Source organism: Triturus cristatus, chromosome 4_2 (genome assembly GCF_964204655.1).
Source record: "Triturus cristatus chromosome 4_2, aTriCri1.1, whole genome shotgun sequence".
NCBI classification, from domain to species: domain Eukaryota; kingdom Metazoa; phylum Chordata; class Amphibia; order Caudata; family Salamandridae; genus Triturus; species Triturus cristatus.
The window spans coordinates 845,258,983-845,267,525 of NC_140586.1; the positions used below are offsets into that span (position 1 = coordinate 845,258,983).

Below are 8,543 nucleotides of genomic sequence, written 5' to 3' on the forward strand. Positions count from 1 at the left end.
AAGTGGGGTTAATTCTGACAGCTGATCAGATTAGCATCAGGTTTAGAGTTCTGTAGTATGGTGGTAAATTAGTACAAGGGCTAATCAGGGAGTTATTTGGACACCAGGGAGTCATCACGTTCCAGAAATATTTTGGAAGAATGCTGTGAGGAAATGGAGTGCATTATATGGTGTAGTTGTGTTACTTCACCATGTAATACACTTACCAACCCATTTAGGACCCTTGGGTTTTGTTTGTTGAACCTTCAGCTTAACCCTGGGTTGCTGTGGCTCTGAAGAACAAGGCTTTCACAAATGAGCAAATGTAAAGCATTTGAAAAGCACTAAAATAATTGAAGAAGAAATTGACAAGACACTAAAGGAATCTGACACCAATTTATAAAAATAGTCTGTATTTTATGTATTTTTAGACACCACAACACAAAAGATCCAGCGGAGGGTTCTGCAGCTATAGAATATACAAAATATAAAAACTCAAAGCATTTCCCTCAACCAAGAACAAGCATTTGGCACTTAGAACCCTTTTAGCCAGTTGTAATACTGTCACTTTGGAGTCACTTTAGGTGACTAATTTAGGTGACCAGTTCCAGCAAGGAGCCAGTCAGGGGAACCAGCAAGGTCCTCAGAAACAGTTACTTGAAGCAGTCTTCAGTGTGTTCCAGGAACCTTTATCCTTTGCAGGCCTTTCCTATAGAAGTGGTCCTGATGCAAGTGATAAAGGATGCTTAAGATGCTCAAAGAATACTATGGATACAATGCAGTCAATAGGGGTCTCTGCGACTACTCCTTAGTCCACGAAAGGATGAGGTGGTCCTGTCACAGGGTGAACATCCCCTGAAGTCCTATCAGAGCTGGCACAAGTCTAGTCTAGACTGCAGGTCACCCAGTATCGCGGTCACAGGCCAATCCCAGGGTCGATAACTCATCCTCTGTAGGTCCCAGTTGCACATCGACAGCACTCCTGGGTTCAGTGAATTTGAGTGCAACTTTGTGCACCAGGTCCTGGTCCCTGGTGCTGCCCGGCGGTGGGTAGAAGACCTTAGGCTACCAAAATACCCCAGAAGGCTTGATTAGCTGTTGTGTTCCTGTGCTGCGAACAGGAGGCCAGTAAGTTGGCACCTGGAGTTTCTTGGCTTTAGCTGGGCTCTGGTGTCGACTTCTCTTTGAGGAGACATAGTACCTCTCCTCTGCTAGCCACCAGGTGCAGCAGGTGTAGTCCATGGCAGTGCAATCTCTCTTTGCTGATCCCTCTGGGCAGTAGGGCAGTCCTTCCTTTGTTCTTCTTCCAGTCCAGTTGAAATCTGACTTCTGGGTGCCAGACGTGCCCTATTTATCTACAGAAAACACCCTCAGTGTGGGATGTGGTTGTTAGCCAATGGGCCACCATGTTCTTTTTCCCTCCTGATGGCCACTTTCTGTGGACTTTGGCATCTAGCTATACCAAGATGCACCATTCTGCCTATTTCCAATATGGCAGACCCCTCTCTTGGCATCCAAAGATCCCGAGCCCAACCCAGAAGTGTGGTTACTAAGGGGATTACACACCCCTGGAAAACCAGTTTGACAACTGTCTTCTGCTTCCCTGTCCCTAGTGTCAGCCTGTTGATCTAAACAAAAGAGCAGCCCATCTTCCAAGGGTTCCCCATTTGCCCTTGAAAGGAGGCTTCGCCTTTGAAGCTTGCTATTTGCACCTGTGTGACTTCCTATCATGGGGAGGTAAATCCTCCTCCAGTGGCAGGCCTCTATTGTTGTCTTTCCTGGAAGTTGTTGGCACGTCTCCTCAGGAGGGCAGAAAGTTCTCTGTCCCAAGTACAACAGTAAACGGGCACTGGAAACCTTGGTCAATTTCTAAACTTGCACTTTGTCCCCCAGTGACATTAAATTTGACTTAACTATTAAATTGGATTTAATGCACTGATTATTTTGATATCTTACAGTACCAACTTTAGTAGTCACAATCAGATGCTAGCAGGACTGAGGTGTCAGCCTGTAACTCTACTTGCGAATGGGGCTACTAACCTTTGCACTGTAAAACCAACAATTTAGGGGTTTTACTGCTGGAATATGTAAGAGTACATGTTCCACTTTTTAACATACAGCACCCTACCCTAGGACTCATTAGGCCTATCTTAAGGGTGACTTGCATATATTAAAAAGGCAGGTTTGGGCTTTGTTATTACCTTAAATGGCAAAGTCGAGTTAGCAGTGTAAAACTGCCTTTCCAGTCTGCAGTGGCAGAATGGGAACCATGTTTTACCTTGTACCACTCAGGGTGGCACAACAAGTGCTGCAGTCACTGGAGGACAACCACGTAGATGCCCTGGGTACCCCAGGCACCATATACTAGGGACTTACAAATAAGTTAGGTATGCTAACTGAGGACAAGTCAATTAAACTTCACCATTTTAAGGGTCAGAGCACATGCACAGAGTTCTGTTTAGCTGGCCTTAGAGCATTTCAGAGCCATTATACCAGTACCTAATAGTCATAATGGAGGCAGAAAGTGGTGGTAAACCTGCATCCAGCCTGTTTCCTTACACAACTTCCCAGTTTATACGTCCATGAAAACTCAAACAGACTTTTGGTAAGTCTCCTTGACTATTCAGCGAGGAAGGATGTAGGGAAACTGGCTGATCTTTCCAGGGCTTCTCCCCTTTACATCCATCTGCCAGGGTCATTCTCACTGGGGAGCTGACCTACCTCAACTACAATAAGCCCATACCTAAACTGGGCCTCTGTCTTTGCGAACCTTCTCTCCACCCTCTACTTGGGGTTGTGAGGTACCTAACTTACCTAGCCCTACCTTAGCTAGGACAACCCTAGCTGACCCAAATAGGTCAACCAACACTTCAGTAATCCCATTATGAGTTGAGGGTCAGGGTGCCGACCTTGCTCCCTATCATGGGATCTGTCCCCCATGCCAAAGATAGCGCTGCCACAAAGGCCAGGACCCAACAAAGCTGGTGCCAAGAACCACACCCTGAGCTTTCCACTGACAGGTGGATGGGATATCCGAGGGGCTACTGTGGCAGACATCTTCCTACCCTCATTACTTCTGTCAGTTCGGGGGGCGGGGGGATCCCTAACTTCAAGCAGTTGCCTGACTCTCTAGGACTTCTTGGTGGTCAGGAGAGCCCTCACAGTGAACCCCAATGATGAAGCATGCCACCTAGGGGCAACCCTGGTGGGTGAGGGGTCTCTAGAAAAAAAATATTTTTTATAGACAAGTGATCACAAAGAACTCTTGTTGTATCCTATCTGATTCCCAAAGCGCAGGTTTTATTCAAAATACTCAATTTTTGTCTCACTACGAGCCCTCACCAGTGCCAGGCTTGGGGACGTTGCCCCTGGCTCTGTGGGTTTCTAACTAAGGGCATATTTACAAGGCCCGATCACCACAGGAACGTCACTTTTATCGATATTCCTGCGGCGATAGGGGCTTCGCCTTATTCACAAGGTGGCGTTAAGTCACATAACATGGTTTAACACCGTCTTGTGAATAAGGCACCCTTTCACGCTATACTTAGGTGAAAGGAGTGGCAATGGGTGTTGAAGTGGGCATTCCGCCGCAACACCCATTGATTTTGACGCTGCCCCATTCTTACAAGGGTGGTGTAAATATGGTTCAGCGCTAAAATTAAGACCAGGTAAAACCTGATCTTAAACAGGCGAAACGAGGAGAAATGCAGGTTTCTCCCACTACACGGAATTCCTTCTCCCCACAATGAACTAATCAGAAACCTAACATACCATTGGTAAAACAACAAGTAACTCCATCATTACATACTAAAATGCATATAATCATCTCACAAAAATGAAAATACAGCAAGCAGTGAGAGAGGTGATGATTTTGGTGTCCTCAGTAACCTAGGGAGAGAACCAAGCAGATGCCTTGAACACAAAGAGTACATCATGCTGAAATGATTCGGTGGTGGTCCCACCCTCCTAGGACCACCCCAAGCACAGTTATGGGCAAAAATGCAATCCCAACCAAAGGCCCTGCAAAGCATTATGGGACAATTCTAGAGTTCAGTGAATATTATAGTATCCAATATCAAAACATTCCTCAAGCAGCAGGCTCTGGGGCTCAGCTGAGAACTAATACTATAATATTCATGAAACTCTAGAATTTCCCCCCATAATGCTTTGCTGGGCCTTTGGTTGGCATTGTATTTTTGCCCAAAACTTTGCTTGGGGTGGTCCTAGGAGGATGGGACCACCACCGAATCGTTCAGCATGATATGCTCTTTGTGTTCACGGCCTCTACTTGCCCTCCCCTTAGGTAAGGGGTGACCACAAAATCATCACCTCTCATTGCTTGATGTTTTTCAAAGTTCACTTTTGTTAATTTGTTAATTGTGTTTTAGCATGTAAAAGTAAAGTTGATTTGCCAAAGGTTTGTGGGTAGTTCCTTGCCCACGGTTAATAGAAATAGAAAATTGCCATGTATGATTGTTTAAGTGCAGGAAGTTGTCCCTTCCTGCACATTAACAATCATTTAAAAAAATGATGTATTGGAACTTCTATGTGTGCTGTACAAGCAGCTCACATAGAAGTTAACAATAGCAATTTATGATTGCTTATTTGCAGAAAGTGACACCTTCCAGCACATAAACAATAATTTCCCACAGTGCAGGCACACTTGCACTATGGTGCAACAGTGCCAGTGTTGGTGCTAGTCAGGTGTTGTTGCAAATACAGCGCAGCCCTTTGTTTCTTAAGTGTCAGAGCACGGCATTAGCCTTCTTGGCTTAACGCCGCACTCCGACACTTTAGTCGTAAATATTCCCCTTAAAAGTGGTCTTCCATTCCCACCCTAGCCTCTTTTCTGGGGCCTACGTCACTGAATTTTGTTTTTAATATCAAATTTTATTTACATTTTTAGTACATCAAGGCCTCACCGGCCCTTGCATGAATGCATATTCATTAGTGCAACAAGTCTTGATGATGCTAGTATTACATTATCAACCAAAACAATCACAGACATGACACTCCCCCAGAACCCCGCATATCAGTAACGTCCATAGAGACATGTATCGTACAGAGAGTCGGGACCCTCATTTATATCTCAGATCTATACCATTGTACCTCCTTATCCTACTATGTTTCTGGGGGCAGCTCCTTACTTGAAAGACTGCAATTCTGCAGCACACATAGAAAGGGGAAAACATCTCTTGTGATTTTTTTTGTGCAGGAAGGTGTTCCTTCCTGCACAAAAACAATCACCCCTTCAACGCAGACACCTGTGCACCATAGCGCAAAGGTGCCTGTGTTGTCGCATGCCAACCCATTGTGCACCGGCACCCCCCTTGCACCACAGGGACTGCAGGCGCTAATGTTACACCACTGTGGAGATGAGTCTGTAGAGGAAATGTCACACCACAAAATCTGAACTGCTCCAACTCAATGGGAAAAAACTATTAACATACTCCATTTTTTACTCCCATCACAGGTTACCAGGAATGGAACATCTTATCCAGAAAATGCAACTGTGTGGATGAAGGTAGACCAACTGCCAACTACAATGCCTCCAAAAGAAGAAAATCAGTCACCCCATGGAGAAAATGCAGTCAGGCATAAACTGCACATCAGTGGTGAAGATGAGCACCAGAACCACAACCAGCAGCCACTTAGCATAGAGCAAAATCAAGAGATAATCAAACAACATGGTAAAGACCAACTTGATTCACCTCACCTGAATAACAACAAAGAGCAAAATGGTCATCACCACCACCACAACCTTCAGCTGAACAAAGAGCAAGAACAAGAGCCACTAGGTAGCAATAATAATGATCAAACTCACAAAGCACACACTCACCAACACCATGGAGATGAGCACCAAAATCATAACTAGATCAAACATTAGTGACACATTTTTCAAAATGTCACTCAGTGCAGCAAGTCATCTTGCTGCGCTGTGTGACAGAGAAATGGCAGGATTGTGTTGTATCTAACAATTGTTAATGCACTCCTGCCTTTTCCCAGCACAGGTTCACAATGTGCTGCCTAGCGCCAACGCAGGCACTCGTGCACCATGGTGCAAGGATGCCTGGATTGTAAGCAGGATTGTTTTTGTGCAGGAAGGGACACCTTCCTACATAAAAACAATCCTCCCGAGGCATTTTTCTCTTTCAATGTGTGCTGCAGAATGAAGGTAAGCATCATGGCCAAAAAGAGTTTCGGGAGAGAGCCAAGAATTTGTGATGTGACAGACAGAGAGTGATGTAAAGAGCTGTAAGAGATGAGAGTGGTAAGGTAAGAAGCTTAGGGGCATATGTACAAGCCCCTATCGCCACGGGAACGTCAGTTTTTGTGACGCTTCCGTGGCGATAGGGGAATTGCCCTATTTACAAGGCAGAGTTAAGCACACTTAACGTGGCTTAACGCTGCCTTGTAAATAAGGACCCCTTTCACACTATGCTTAGCGTGAAAGGGGTGGGCAGTGGGTTTTGCAGTGGGTGTTCCACTGCAACACCCATTCATTTTGATTCTTCCCCCTATTTACAAAGGGGGCGTACATAGGAGGCAGCGCCAGAATTTAGACAAGGAAAACCTGGTCTTAACTTGGCAAAATGAGGAGAAACTTTTTATTTCTCCTCGTTTTTGCTTTTTTCATGTGTGGTGCCTTGGATTGTTTATGTTCAGGAAGGTAACCCTTCCTGCACATAAACAATCCTTACATTCTTTTTACATTTTGTCACGTCCATGTGTACTGCATTAAGCAGCATACAAAGAAGTGACAAAATGGCATTTCAAGATTGTTTATGTGCAGAAAGGGAGACCTTCCTGTACATAAACAATCCTCCCCTGCACGCAAACATCATAGCACTATGGTGCAAGGATGCCTGCGTTGGCACTATCCTGCTAAGTGTAGCGCCAGCGCAGGGGGAAACGCAAGGCTGCACCATATTGTTGTAAATATGGTGCAGCCTTGCGTTTCTGAAGTGGCGGAGTGAGTCGTTAAGCCATGACAGCTAACACCTCACTCCGCCACTTCTTTGTAAATATCCCCTATAGCGAGGTGACAGTGAAAAAGGAAGGAAAGGCAGAATTCTATAAGGAGGAAGGAATAGAGGAAAATATTATGACAATAGGAGTGATGGTACCATGGGAGGAGTTCAAGAGAGATGATAATTTGTGCACATTTTATTGGTTAGAAAAAAGATGAGGCTAAGATGATCCTAGGAAGGAAGCCAAAGTCTGAAATGAATGTTGGTGAAAGGGTTGACCAGACCCAACCCAGATCCTCTATGCTGGCTCTATTGACAGACACCCTCAAGAGTGCGACAATCTGACTCTCTGGGTTCTTGAGGGGACTTTGCTCGCCCTCATGCCTCTCCTTGCACTCTATGACACCTGGGCTACAAACCGGAGACCCGGTCAGCTCAGGTTGAATCCGTGTAGGGTTGGGCAGGGGTGAGAGCAGTCACTCTCAGACCAGGGCGAGGCAGAGAATCCTGAACCAAACAGTAAGAGGTGAGTTAGAGGAACCAACGGCTACAGGGTAGCGGAGTCACAAATTGTTTAACGCTTCTCAACAATTCCTCAGAAAGCATTTCCTGGAAACATTCCCAAATTTTCCAGCATTTTTCAACCATCTTTCTCAACATGAACAGAATATATTTTATGTTAGATATCAAATGTGCTATTTTTCTCTGTATATGTAACTTCTTCCTGAACTATCTACTCTACATGATGAACATACTCAGAGAACTGTTGTGTGAAGACCTCATTAAAAGAGAGAACAATGCTGGATAGTTTCAGTGAGTTTCACCTACAAAATGTGAGCTGCTATTCCAGGGAAAGGGGCAATTCCTTCACTTGTAGTTAATTACGCTGTTTGTTTTCTCGTTGCTTAATTTGATGTGTGGGCGCACAAATAACTAAATTAAGGGCCTGATTTAGAGCTCAGCGGACGGGTAACTGCATCACAAATGGGACAGATAACCTGTCCTCCATGTTACAATGGCACTTGTTATGTGGCGGACGCGATAACCTTCACGTTTGTGATGGAGTAACCCATCCGCTGAACTCTCAATAAAGCCCTAAATCTGGTGAAGACGGCACAAATGGCAGCCTTTTGATCATGTTCAGAGAGCGACTTTTGTTCACAGCACCGCGCACCTTTGTGAGCACTCAGGGGTCTTTTGTAAGAATACTAAATAAATGCTATATTTTGCATCATGTGAGTGCAAGGGCAAAATGTTATGTAAAGTTGCTGTTAAAAAAAATAATTAAATGCCCTCATAAAACTCAAATCCAACAAATGTTATGCTTATGAGACAACATCTAAAAAACAATTCAATTTGCCAGTTGTCTTGAGCTTTATACACATTCCTTCCCACAATGTACTGCTCACGGCTTCTCAGTGAGAATGTATGGCTCCAGTAAATATTGTGGAAGAGGCTGACCCAGCAGTAGCATTGGAAAGAGCTTTTTACTCAGTATTTAACTAAAGGCTCCCAGAGGCATCCATGAAAATATCAGAGAGACTTCTGCATGTTTCACGAAAAAAGTGTGAATATCCATGCTAGGGGGTAGGG

General features: G+C 44.7%; 1 pseudogene across 1 annotated transcript in view; it reads left to right on the plus strand.

Annotated features, from left to right (window-relative positions):
- LOC146835240 (selenoprotein P-like) overlaps positions 1–7,750 on the plus strand; it is a 47,819-nt pseudogene extending 40,069 nt beyond the window's left edge. Inside the window, exon 5 of the transcript XR_014960697.1 lies at positions 5,453–7,750. The product of XR_014960697.1 is annotated as a selenoprotein P-like (transcript). The remainder of the gene's footprint in view (positions 1–5,452) is intronic.
- Positions 7,751–8,543: the final 793 nt, after the last annotated feature.